Source organism: Berghia stephanieae, chromosome 9, assembly GCF_034508935.2.
Source record: "Berghia stephanieae isolate SIO BIC M18660-M18661 chromosome 9, UCSD_Bste_1.3, whole genome shotgun sequence".
Taxonomy (NCBI): Eukaryota; Metazoa; Mollusca; class Gastropoda; order Nudibranchia; family Aeolidiidae; genus Berghia; species Berghia stephanieae.
In genome coordinates, this window is record NC_088368.1 from 107,115 (window position 1) to 121,109 (window position 13,995).

The following is a 13,995-nucleotide window of genomic DNA, read 5'->3' on the forward strand; positions in this document are numbered from 1 at the left end:
ACAGACCTATAGGAAATAGAAATGTATTTTATGAGACGATAAAAAAAAAGGAAACATAAAAATATAAAATTCAATGATTCAGTCTCATGCATATTAGTTCTGACAGGTAAAATACTTGTACAAAAACTTGTAAACTACATACAATTTCATGTGCAACATCACAGGGTGCTGACCAGTTTTGACCATGAAAATTTGGCAAATTCTTGTAACTACACACAACTCACATCAAACCAATCTTGTTGATGTCTCCCAAAAAATTACTCCAAAAACATACAAATCATGGTTTAACATGCAGACCAAGAGACTTGTTAAAAAGAAACACAAACCATTTCTAAAGGCCACCCCCCCCCGGCCAAAAAATAATAAAATAATAATGAAATAAAATAAACCTAACTATGAAGCAGCAAATGATGACTTCAAAAAGATTGAAATGGAAACTCAAAGAGAATGCTGTAGAGTAAAGTTAACAAAATAATAAATGATGAAAGCAACACCAATACAAATAATAATACATCAAAAGTAAAAATAGAGACAAAAGTGGAATTGATACACTCAAAGACAAGAACTGAACATTCCAATCTGACCCAAACAATTTGACATGCCCAAAAGGGGGCCCCCGAAACTTTTCATGCCAAAGGGGGAAAAAAAAAACCAAAAAAAGAGGGCACCCAAAAAAAGAAGCCTAAAGGGGAAAAGCAATTTGAAAAAGCCAAAGGAGAACCCCCAAAAATTTACATAAAAATAGGGCAAAAAATTTAATCTAAATGAACCCAAAACAAAATTTTTAAACGACAAAAACCCTTTTACATTTTTTAGGGCTTCAAAATTCAAAAGGGGTTGAAACCTTTTAAAAACAATTAAAAACCAAACAAAATTGGTATACCCAAAAATTAATTAAAATCTAAACCCCATTAATTTAATTTTTTCCTAAAAATATTTTTTTTAATTTTACATATTATATTTTTTATATGACAATTTATTTTCCTTATAATTTAAAAATTTTAAAAAAAAAAAATTTTAAAAACAAAGGGGAACCTAAAAATTTAAAATTTTTTATACTAAAAAAAAATTTTTTAACCCTTTTAAAAATTTTTCCATTACAAAATTTTAAAAAAAATTTTTTTTTTTAACGCAAAAAAAATTTTCAAAAAATTATTTTCAAACATTTAAAAAAATTTTTTTAGATTTTCTTAAAAAGGAAAAAAAAACACAAAAAAAAAAAAAAAAGAAAACCAAAAAAAAAAACCAAAAAGGGAATTTCCCCCCCTTTTTTTTCAAATCAAACAAATTTTTATCCCCTTTTTTTAAAATTAAAATCAAAAGAGGCCCAAAAAATTTACAAAAACCAAAAATTTTTGGAAAAAAGGCCCCAAAAAAAAATGACAAACAATCAATACAGAAAAAAAAACATTACAAATTCAAAAAAAATTTTTTTTTAAAAAATTCACAAAGTTTTAAAACCCCCCACTACAAACTTCGAAAAAGTCCACCACAAAACAAAACTTTTAAAACCCCCCCAAAAAAAACACATCCCCAAACAAAGTTTCGACAAAGTCCCAACCTTCAAAATCCACCCCCCCCAAAAAAAAACCCCCCACAAATCACAAAGTAAAAAATTAAAAAAATTTCCCCAAATCCACCATCATAAAACTTTCGACAAAGTCCCCCAACAAAGTTTTTACAAATCCAAATCAAAAAAATTTTGACAAAGCCCCCCTCAAAAAAAAACTTTTACAAAGTCCACCCTTAAAAAATTTTCCCAAAAACCCCCCCCTTTTAAAATTTTCCCCCCCAAAAAAAATAAAATTTTTCCAAAACCACATAAAAAATTAAAAAACCACCCCTTTCAAAATTTTCCAAAAATCCACCATCCAAATTTTTGAAAATCCACCATCTACAAATTTCAAATCCCCCAAAAAAATCCAACCCCCCTAAAAAAACCCCTCCAAAATTTGGACAGTCCAAAAATAAAAAAACCCGCAAAACCCCAAAAAGTTTCACAAACCAAAATTTCAAAATTTTAAAAAAAAAGTCCAAAACCCCTTAAAAAAGTTTTTGACAAAGCCCCCTCATAAAAGTTTCGACAAACCCAAAAAAAATTTTTTTTCCCCCCAAAAAAAAAAAACCCCAAAATCCCCATCATAAAATTCACAAACCCCCAAAAAAATTCCAAAAACCACCTCATACAAAAACTTTTGACAAACCCCCCCCCCCCTTTCCCCAATCCACCCTATACAAAGTTTTTGACAAAGCCCCACTCAAAAAATTTCGACAAAGTCCCCCCCACAAAATTTTTGCCCCCAATCAACAATTTTTGACAAACCCCCATTACAAAGTTTTGAAAAGCCACCAAAAACAAAATTTCCAAAAACCACCATCATACAAAATTTTTACAAACCACCAGAAAAAAGTTTTCGACAGTCCACCCAAAAGTTTAAAATTCCCCACAAAAAGTTTCGACAAAGTCCCCCATTAACAAAGTTTTGGCCCCACATACAAAGCTTTCGAAAACCACCATCTACAAAGCTTTCGACAAACCCCAAAATACAAAGTTTCGAAAAGTCCACATCATAAAAAGTTTTAAAAGTCCACCATCATACCCCCCACAAAGCCCCCTACAAACTTTCGACAAAGTCCACCTAACAAAATTTTTTCAATCCACCCCAACAAAATTTTTGACAAAGCCCCCCTCTCAAAATTTTGCAAAGTCCCCACCGCCCCAAATCCAAAAACCAAAAATTTCCCTCAATTAAAATTTTTTTACAAACCCCCCACATAAAAAAATCCAAATCCCCCAACTAAAAAAAAACCCCCTCGTCAAAATTTTTGCAAAGTCCCCTCTACAAAGTTTTCGACAAACCACCCCAAAACCAAAATCCCCCAAAAAAAAAAATTTTTTTTAATCCCAAAAAAATTTTACAATCCCCCCCCTCGCCAAAATAAAATAAAATTTTTCCCCGCCCCAAAAAAAAATTTACCAAACCACCCCCCAACCCCAAACCCACCCCAAACCCAAATCCAACAAAAAAACTTTCCAAAACCCACAACAAAGTTTTGGACCAAAAAGATTTCCCAAAAAACCCCCCCAAATTTTGAAAAGTCCCCCCCCCCCCCACAAAACCCCCCCAAAAATTTTGGGCCCCCCCCACCCCCAATCCCCCCAAAATTTCAAAAGCCCCCCCCTTTTTTCCAAAACCCCCCAAATTTGGCCCCCCTTTAAAATTTTTTCCGCCCCAAACGTTTTTACAAAGCCCCACCCCCTTTCCCCCCAAAGTAAAAAATTTTTCCCCTCCCCCCCCCAAATTTAAAACCCCAAAATTTTAAAAAATTCCCCACCCCAAAAAACCCCATTAAAAAAACTTTTCCCCCTAAAAACCACAAAGTCCCCCATCCAAACACCCCCCCCCCAAAGTTTTTTCCGAAAAGAAAAAAAATTTTTTTCCCCCCCCCCCCAAAAAAAAAGTTTACCCCAACCACCCTCAAAAAAGTTTTCCCCCAAAAAAGTTTTTCAAACCACCATCCAAACACAAAAAAACCAAAAAGGTTTTAAATCCCCCCATTTAAAAGCCCCTCCCCCAAAAAACAAAAAAATTTAAAATCCCCATCGCAAATTTCCCCAAACCCCCCCCCCAAAACCACAAAACCCCAAAACGTTTCACAAAAACCACCCAAAATTTTTTTCCCCCCCCCTCCACAAAATTGACAAAAGTACCATTTTTTTCCCGGGGAAACCCCAAAACAAACCAAACCCCAAAAACAAAGTTTTTTTGGGACCAAAGTAAAACCTCCCCCAAAAAAAAAAGTTTTTAAATTCCCCCCCCAACCCCCCTTTTAAAAGCCCCCCAAAAAAAAATTTACAAGACCCAAAAACCCCCCAAACCCCCCCTACGTTTCCAAACCCCACCAAATTTTAAAAAAAAACCCCCTTAAAACCCACATCCCCAACAAAGTTTTCCTGCCCCACAAAAACCCCCCCGGTCCCCCAAAAAAAAAGTTTTGGGCCCCCACCCAAAAGTTTTTCCCCCCCACCAAACAAATTTACAAAGTCCCCCAAAAAAACTTTAAAAACCCACCCCCCAAACCAAATCCACCAAAAACAAAGTTTACCCCCCCCTAAATTTTTCCCTCCACCACAAAAGTTTTTTTAAATTTCCCCCCCAAATTTCCCCCCACTCTTTCCCCCCAAAAACAAACTTTCCAAAAAAAAAAAAGTTTTGAAACCCCCAAAAACCTTTAAAATACCCCAAAAAGCTTTTTTCCCCCTACAAAATTTTTCCAAATACCCCAAACCAAAAACAAAAATTTTTTTCCCACCCCCAAAAAAACTTTTTCCAAAATCCCCCACAAACCCAAATCCCCTTTTAAATTTGAAAACCAAATCAAAACCCAACCAAAAACCCAAAAAAACCCCCCCTTTAAAAACCAAAAAAAGTTTTTTCACAAACCCCCCCCCCCAAAAAAAAAAAAAACCCCCTTCGGAAAAAAGTCCCCCCCAAACCCCCAAATCCCAAAAACAAAAGTTTTAAAAAATTTTTTTTTTAAAAAAAAAAAAACCTCCCCCCCCCCGCCCCCCAAAAAATTTTCCAAAACCACAAAAAAAAACAAAATTTTCCCCGGGCAAAAAAACAAAACCCCCCCCCCCCAAACCCCCCCAACCCCCGGGGGGGAAAAACAAAGTTTCCCAAAAAAATAATCACCCCTTTTTTCCCAAAAACCTCCCCAAACTTTACAAATAAAAAAAAAAGTTTTCCGCCCCCAAACAAAAACCCCCCCCACCACAAAAAGTTTTAAACCCCAAAAAAAAGGCGTCCACCCCCACAAAATTTCCCCCAAACCCCCAAATTTTTTAAAATTTTCCCCTTAAAAAAAGTTTCCAAAACCAAATTTTAAACAAAAGTCCCCTTTAAAAAATTTCCCAAACCCCAAAAAGTTTTTTACCCCCCACCCAACAAAAAAGTTTTCCCCCACCCCGGAAAAAACCCCCCAACCTTTTTAAAAAACCATTGCCCCCCAAAATCAAAACCTTTTTTGACCCCCCCAAAAAATTTTTTTTTCCGCCACCCCAAAAACCCCCCCAAACCCCCCCCAAACAAACTTTGACAAAGCCCACCCAACAAACCCCCCCCACCCCAAAAACCCCCCCCCCCCCAAAATTTTTTAAACCCCCCCTAAAAAAAATTTTCCCCCCCAAAAAATACCCAAAAAAAAAACCCCCCCCAAAAAAAATTTTTTTTCCCCCCCAAAAAAATTTCCCAAAACCCCCACAAAATTTTAAAACCAAAAAAATTTACCCCCCTTAAACAAGCTTTCGGGAAAACCCCAGTCAAATTTTAAAACCCCCAACCAAAATTTTAAAACCCCCCATCCCCAAAAAACCCCAAAACCCCATCAAAAAAAAGGGGAAAAAAAACCCCCATAAAACCCCCCCCCCCCCCAAAAAAGCCCCCAAACCCCACCAAATTTCCCCAAACCAACCAAAATTTAAATCCCCACCCAAAAAAATTTTTCCCCAAACCCCCAAAAAACCCCCCAAAAAACCCCCAAAAAAAAAAAACCCCAAAAAACCCCCCCCCAAAAAAAAATTTTTTAAAACCCCCCCAAAAAAAGTTTTGACGCCCCCCCCCAAAAAATTGCGACAAAAATTTTTTTTAAAAAACCAACCAAATTTAAAAACCCCAATTTAAAAAATTTTTAAAAAGCCCCCCCTTTTTTTTCCCAAAACCCCCCCAACCCCAAATTTTCAAAAAAACCAAACCAAATTTTTCCAAAATCAACCCCTTTTTTTTTCCCCCCCCCCCAAAAAGTTTTTTACCCCCCAAACCAAAAAAAAACCACAAATCCCCCAAACAAAATTTTTTTTCCCCACCCCAAAGAACCCCCCCCCCACCCCCAAAACAAAAACCCCCAAACCACAAACCCCCCCCCCCTTTTCCTCCACCCCAAAAAGTTCCCCCAAAACCCCCCAAATAAAAAAACACAAAACCAAAAAATTTTTCCCCCCCCCCCCCAAAAAATTTTTTAAAAACCAAACCCCCCAAAAATTTTAAAAAATTTTCCCCCCAAAAAGCCCCCAAAAACCCCACAAAAACCCCCCCTCCCCCCAAACCCCCCAAAACCCCAAAAATTAAAAAATTTTTTAAAATTTTTCCCCCCAAAAAAAAAAATTTTAAAATTTTTTTTTACCAAAGTCCCCCCAACAAACCCCAAACCAAAACCCAAAAAAATTTTTACAAAAACCCCTTCAAAGCACAAAAACCCCCCCCAAAACCCCCCCCCCTTTAAAAAAACCAAAAGCCCCCAAAAACCAAAAGTCCCCCAAAAAAAAAAAAATCCCCCCAACCAAAAACCCCACACAAAAAATTTTTCCAAACCCCCCAAAAAAAAATTTAACAAACCACCCCCTTTTAAAAAAAAAACCCCCTTTTCCCGGGTTTTCCCAAATCCCCCTCCTAAAAGTTTTTAAAACCCCCCCAAAAGGGGCCCCCCCAAAAAACAAACCAAAATTTCCCCCACAAAAAGTTTTTCCCAAAACCACCATCAAAAAATTTTTAAAACCCCCCCCAAAAAGTTTCCTCCCCTCAAAAAAAAATTTTTCCCAAAACCAAAATCCAACCGCTCCCCCCCCAAAAAAATTTTTACAAACCCCCATCGTACAAAAACAAAAAGCCCCCCCAAAAAAAATTTTTTCCAAACCCCTCCCCCCAAAAACCAAATCATTTAAACCCCCCCCAAAAAAACCCCCCCAAAAATCCACCCCCAAACCACAAATCCCCCCAAACTCAAAAACCCCCCCCCAAAAAAAAAAAAACCCCCCCCCCCCCCCCCCCCCCAAAAAAATTTTACCCACCAACAAAAACTTTTAAAACCCCTTTTTTTTCCAAACCCCCCCCCCCCCAAAAAGTTTCCAAACCAATTTTTGCCAAAATCCCCCACCCCCTTTCCCCAAAAAAAAAAAAAAAACAATAAAATTTTTGACAAGTAAAATTTTTTTTGAAAAAAACCCCACCCCAAACCCCCAAAAACCCCCCCTAAAATTTCAAAAAAAATTTTCCCTTTTTACAAAAATCCCCCAAAAAGTTTTTAAAATCCCCCCTTAAAACAAAAATTCCCCCCTTTAAAAAATTTTTACCAAACCCAAACCCTTTTTTAAAAAAACCCCAAATTTTCACACCACCAAAAAAAATTTTTAAATCCCCCCAAACGTTTTAAAAAATACCCCAAAAAACCAACCCCGTAAAATTTTAAAAAGTCCACCACTCACCAAAACCCCCCAAACAAAAAAAAAAAAGTTTAACCCCCCCCAAATTTTTTTCCCAAAGCCCCTCCAAACCGAAAACCCCACAAAAAGTTTTTTCCAAACCCCCCCATAACAAAAAACCCCCCCCCCCCCCCAACCCCCTTTTTCCCCCCCAAACCAAAAAAAAGCCCCCAAATCCCCACACCCCTTTTTCCCGCCCCCCAAAAGTTTTACAAACCACCCACAAATTTTTGAAAAAACCCAAAAAACCCCAACCCCATCAAACCCCTTTTCCCCAAAAAAATTTTAAAAACCCCCCCCCAAAAAAAATTTACCCCCACATCAAATTTTAAAAAGTTTTTTTCCCCCCCCCCGAAAAACCCCTCCAAATTTTCCCAAAACCCCAAACAACAAATTCCCAAAAAACCCCTTTTTTTAATCCACCCAAAAAAAATTTCCCCAAAACCACCCCATACAAAAACCCCAAATCCCCCCAAAAAAATTTCCCCCCAAAAAAACCCAAAAATTTTTTAAAAGTTAAAACCCCGACAAATCCAATTTTTCCAAACACAAATCCCCTAAAAAAAAAGGCCCCCCCTTCAAAAAAAATTTTTTTTTTTACAAAGTTTCACAACCACCCCCCCCCCAACCCAAAAATTTTTGCAAAAAACCCCCCAAAAAAAAGTCCCCCACACCTTTCCCAAATCCAATATTTTTGCAAAGTCCCCCAAACTTTCAAAACCCCCCCTTAAAAACCAACCACCATTGTTTTTCCCCCAATCCACCCTTATCAAAGCCCCCAAAAATCCCCCCAAAAACCCCCCCCGTCCCCCAAAAAATTTTTTCCCACCCCCAAAATTTTAAACCCCTTAAAAAAGCCCCCAACCCCCAAACCCCCCCCCCAAAAAAACCATATAAAATTTAAAACCCCCCAAAACCCCCCCAAAAAAAAACCCCCCAAAAATTTTGGTTTAAAATTTCCAAAACCCCACACCCCAAATACCACCAAAAAATTTCGGCTCCCCCAAACAAATTTTTCCCCCCACTCAAACCCAAAAAACCCCAAAAAAAGTTTTTTTTAACCCCCGGGGGGGGAAAAAAAAAAACCAAAATTTTCCGCCCCCCCAAAAACCCCCCCCACCACCTTTTCGGGCAAAGTCCACCCCAAAAAAACATCCAACCAGAAAATTTCGGACCCTCAAAAAAAACCAAAAACCCCCCCAAAAAAAACCCCCCCAAAAACCCAAAATTTACCCCTTTTTTTTAAAACCAAAACCCCCCCAAAAAAAAATTTTTAAAATCCCCCCAAAAAAAAGGGAAAAAACCCCCCCAAAAAATTTTTAAAAACCCCCAAAAAATTTTTTTCCTTACCCCGAAAAGTTTTCCCAAACCACCCAACAAAACCCCCCCCAAAAAAAAATTTTCCCCCTTTTTTTTCCCCCCCCTAAAAATTTTTTTCCCCCCAAACCCCCCCCATCAAAAAAGCCCTTTTTTCCGTTTTTTTAAAAAACCCCACAAAAGTTCCCCCTCCCCCCTCCCCCCACCCACCCCCTACAAAAAAAAAAATTCCCAAAAAAGTTTTTTTCCCCCCCCCCCAATTCAAATTTACAAAAGAACAAAAATTTTTTTTGGGGTTTTTTTTTCCCCAAAAAACCCCCAAATCCAAACCCCCCCTACAAAAAAAAAGTTTTTTTTTTCGACAAAGCCCCCCCAAAATTTTTCCCAAATACCCTACAAATTTTTTTTTTTTTAATTTTTAAAAATTTTCCAAACCAAACCCCCCCCCACAAACCAACAAAAGTTTTTTCCCCCCACCCCCCGAAAAGGGAAAAACCCCCCCCCCCTTTTACCCCAAACCCCCAAAAAAAATTTTTACTTTTTCCCCCCCCAAAAAAATTTCCAAACCCCATCTTTCCCCCACCCAAAAAAAAACCCCCAACAAACACCCCCACCGTTTTACAAAAATTTTAATAAAAGTTTTTTCCCTCCCCCCAAATTTTAAAACCCCCCCCAAAAAAAATTTTTCCCCCAAAAGTCCCCCCACAAAACTTTAAAAAGCCCCACAAAAATTTTAAAATTTTTTTTAAATTTGAAAAATCCCCCCCAAAAAGCCCCCCACCCCCAAACCAAAAAAAAAAAAAAAAGTTTCCCCAAAACCAACAACCAAAAAAAAAGACCCCCCGTTTTTTGAAAAAAAAAAAAAAGTTTTTCCAAACCAAATTTCCCCAAACCCCCCGAAATACAAACTTTACAAACACCCCCCTTTTTTTCCCCCCCAAAACAAAAAAATTCCCCCCCCCCCCAAATTTTTGAAAAACCACCAAAAAAGTTTAAAAAAAAAAAAAAAAAAAAAAATAAAAAAAAAAAAAAAAAAAAAAATAAAAAAAATTTTAAAAAAAATTACAAAAAAAAAAAAAATATAAAAAAAAAAAACCCCCCAAAAAAAAAAAAAAAACAAAAAAAAAAAAAAAAAAACAAAAAAAATTTTTAAAAAAAAAAAAAAAAAAAAAAAAAAAAACCAAAAACCAATTTTTAAAAACCCCGTACCCAAAAATTTTTCCGTCCCCAAAAAAAACCCGGGGCCCCCCCCCCAAACCCCCAAACCCCCCCCATCAAATTTTCCCAAAAAAACCCAAAAAAATTTTTTTAAAAACCCCAAAACAAAATTTAAAAAAACCCCCCCCAAAAAAATTTTTTTTTTTCGACTCCCCCAAAATTTTCGAAAACCACCCATCCCCCACAAAGTCCCCTCAAAAAAAACACGTCCCCCAACCCCTTTCCCCCCCAATCCACCCCTTTTCAAAAATTTTAAAAAAACAAAAATTTGGGCCCCCCAAAAAGTTTTCCCCCCCCCCCCCCAAAAGTTTCCCCCAAAAAAAATTTTAAAAAATTTCCCCAAACCCCAACAAAAAGTTTAAAAAACCAATTAAAATTTTACAACCCCCCCCAAAAAAATTTCCCCCACCCCTCAAACCCAAAATCCCCTTTTAAAAAAAAACAAAAGCCCCCTTAAAAATTCCAAAACCCCATCAACCCCAACCACAAAGCAATTAAAAAAAAATTTTCCCCCCTCAAATTTTCCCGTCCCCCCCCAAAAAAATTTTTTAAAATAACCAAACCCCAAATTTTTACAAACCCCACTCAATTTTAAAAACCCCCCCCTAAAAAACTTTTTCCGCCCCAATTCCCCCCCCAAACCACCAAAAAAATTTTTTTTCCCCAACAACAAATTTTTTTTGCCAATTAACCTTCCAAACCCCAAAAAAAAACCCAAAACCCCCCAAAACACAAATTTTAATTCCGGAAAAAAAGACCCCCCAACCCTTTAAAAAACCAAAAATTTTTTTACCGGACCCCCCCAAAACCCCCCCCAAAATCCACCCTTAAAATTTTTCCTCCCCCAAAAAAGTTTCCCCAAACCAAAAAAAAAATTTAAAACCCCCCCCCCCCACAAAAATTTTCCCAAAACACCAGACAAATTTTTAAAACCCCCAAAAAAAAATTTACAAATTCCCCACCCAAAAAAAACCCCCCCATCAAATTTCAAAAAGGCCCCCCCCCCTTTCGAAAAACCCCAAAAACCAATCCCCCAAAAAAAATTTCCCCCCCATACAAAGTTTAAAACCCCCCCCCCAAAAATTTTTTAAAACCCCATAAAATTTTTTTCCCCCACCCCCCTTTTGAAAAACCCCCCAAAAAAGGGTTTTTTTTTTTTTAAAAAAGTCACCACAAAAATTTTTCCAAACCCCCCCCAATTTTTACAAAAAGAAAAATTTTTTCCCGCCAATTTCCCAAAATTTTCCCAAAATCCCCCCAAAAAATTTTTTAAAAAAAGTCCCCCCCCCCCCCAAAAAAAACCCCAATTTCAAAAAATTTTTAAAATCCCCCCAAAAAGTTTTCAAAAACCCCCCCCCAAAAAAAAAACCCCCCCCCACAAATTTTTCCCCCCCCCCCCCCCCAAAAAAACCCCAAAAAAGCCGTTTTAACCCCAACCCCCCCCCCCCCAAAAGTTTTCCCCCAACAAAAACCCCCCTCCCCAAAAAAAGTTTTTCCCCACCTATACCCAATACCCCTAAAAAATTTTTTTAAAAGTCCCCATCTCAAAATTCACGTAAAAAAACAAAGTTTGACCCACCATCTCAAAAAATTTGAAAACCCAAATTAAAATTTTTTCCCCACATCCAACCCAAAAATCCACCACATCGTTTTAAAACCAAATAAAATTTTTCCCCCCAAAAAAATTAAAAATTTGGAAAACCCCCCCAAAATTTTAAAAAACCCCCCCCCCCCCCCCCCCCCCCCCCCCCCCCAAAACACCCCCCCCCCCAAAACCCCCCCCCAAACCCCAAAAAAAGCTTTCCAAACCCCCCCCCAAACCCCCAAAATACCCTACAAAATTTTCCAAACCCCCCCCCAAAATTTCCCCCCCCAAATTTCAAAAAGCCCCCCCCCAAAAAAATTTTTTGAAAGTCCCCCAAAAAAAAAAAAGGCACCCCTTCAAAAACAAAGTCCACCTTCCCCCCTTTTAAAAAACCCCCCAAAAAAAAGCTTTTTAAATCCCCCAAAAAATTTTCAAAACCCCATTAAAAAACCAAAATCCCCCAAAAAAATTGGAAAACCCCCCCCAAAAACAAACACAAAAAAAGGTTTTTTCCGCCCCCTATACCCCTTTCCCCCCCACCCTTTTCCCCCAAAACCCCAAAAACCCCGTTTTTTCCAAACCCCCCCAAAAAAACCAAAAGTCCCCCCAAAAAAATTTTTTGGGTCCCCCCACAAAACTTTCCCCCAAAAAAAAAAAAAACCACAAAAAAAAAAAAAAAACAAAAGTTTTCCACTTTCCCCCCCCCAAAAAAACCCCCCCCCTACCCCAAAAAAATTTTTTTCCCCCCCCCCTTCTAAAATTTCACAAAGAACCCCAAAAAACCCCCCCCCCCCCAAAAATTTACAAAGCACCCCCAAATTTTTCCGCCCCAAAAAAGGCCCCCTTTTTGAAAAGTTTTAAGCCCCCAAAACCCAAATCCAATCCAAAACCCCAATTTTCCCCCCCAAAAAAAAAAACCCCCACCCCAAATTTTAAAAAACCCCAAAAAAAAAAATTTTCCAAACCCCAGGGTAAAATTTTCACAAACCCCTAACAAAAGTTTTTTCGAAAAAACCTCAACCTTTCCCCCTAAACCCCCCCCAAAAAAATTTTTTTTCCCCCCCAAAAAAGTTTCCCCCAACCCCCAACCAAATTTTTGAAAAGTTTAAAATTTTTAAAAATTTTTTGAAAAAGGGGGCCCTCCACCCAACAAACCCAAAACCCCCCAAAAACCCCCAAATTTCCGGGCCCCACCCAAATTTTTCATCCCCAAAACCCAAAAAAAATCAAAATTTTTTACAAAACAAAAAAGTTTCAAAACCCCCTCAAAAATTTTACAAATAAAATTAAAAAATTTCCCCCAACCCCCTAAAAACTTTTTCAAATCCCCCCCGAAAATTTTTTAAAAGTCCCCTTAAAAACACAAAGTCCCCCCACAAACCCCCCCCCTCCACACAAAAAGTTTTCCCCCCCCCCCAAAAAAAAGTTTTCCCCCCCCCCCCCCACCCCAAACCCCCCCCCAAAAATACCCAAAAAAATTTTTTAAAAACCAATTAAAAAGGGGCCCCCCTTTTTCCCCACAAAGTTTTTGACAAAAACCCCCTCAAAACCCAACCACCATAAAAAAATTTTAAAAACCCAAACAAAGTTTTTCACCCCCAAACCCCCCTTCCAAAAACCAACGTTTTAAAACCCTATTTTTTCCAAAACCCCAATAAAAATTTAAAAAATTTTTTCCCCAAAAATTTTAAACCCCCCCCCCCCCCTCCCCCAATTGGGGGGAAAACACCCCATAAAAAGTTAACCCACCCCCTTAAAAATTTAAAAAGTAAATTTCCCCACAAAAAAAAAATTTTTTTCCCCCCAAAAAAAAAATTTTCCCCACAAAAACCCCCCAAACCAAAACAAACGTTTTAAAACCCCCACAAAAAAAATTTTCCCAACCCCAACCCCAAAATTTTCCAAAACCCCAAAATAAAAGTTTTCCCCCCCCAACCCCAAAACCAAATCCAAAACAAAAACCCCCCCCCGTTTTCGAAAAAAAACCCCCCCCCCCAAAAGCCCCCCCCAAAAAAAAAAACCCAAAAAACCCCCCACTAAAAGTTTTCCCCCACCCCCCAAAACCCCCCAAAACCCCCCCCCCCAAACAAAATTTTCGAAAACCAAACCTCAAAAAAATTTCACTCCCCCAAAAAAACCCCCAACCCCCCCCCAAATTTTCAAAAAAAACCCCCGCAAATTTTTTAAATTTTCCCCCCAAAAAAAATTAAAAAAAATTTTTAAAAAAGAAACCCCCAAAAATTTTTTTCCCAAACCCCAAACAAAAACAAAACTTTTTTTCCCCCCAAACAAAAAAGACAAAACCACACTCAAAATTTTTAAAAAAACAAAAGTTTTTAAACCCAATTTTTCCCCCCCCCCCCAAAACAAAAAACATTCAACCCAAAATTTTTCCCCCCCCCCCACCCCCCCGAAAATCCCCCCCTAAAATTTCCAAACAAAAAACAAAGTTTTTTTACAAACCCCCCCCCCCAAAAACAAATCCCAATAAAAAACTTTTACCCTTTCCCCCCAAAAACACAAAACCCCCCTTAAAAAAGGGGAAAAACCCCCTCCCACAAAAACCCTCCCCCCCCATAAAATTTACAAAGTTTTTAAAAATTTTTGAAAAATCCCC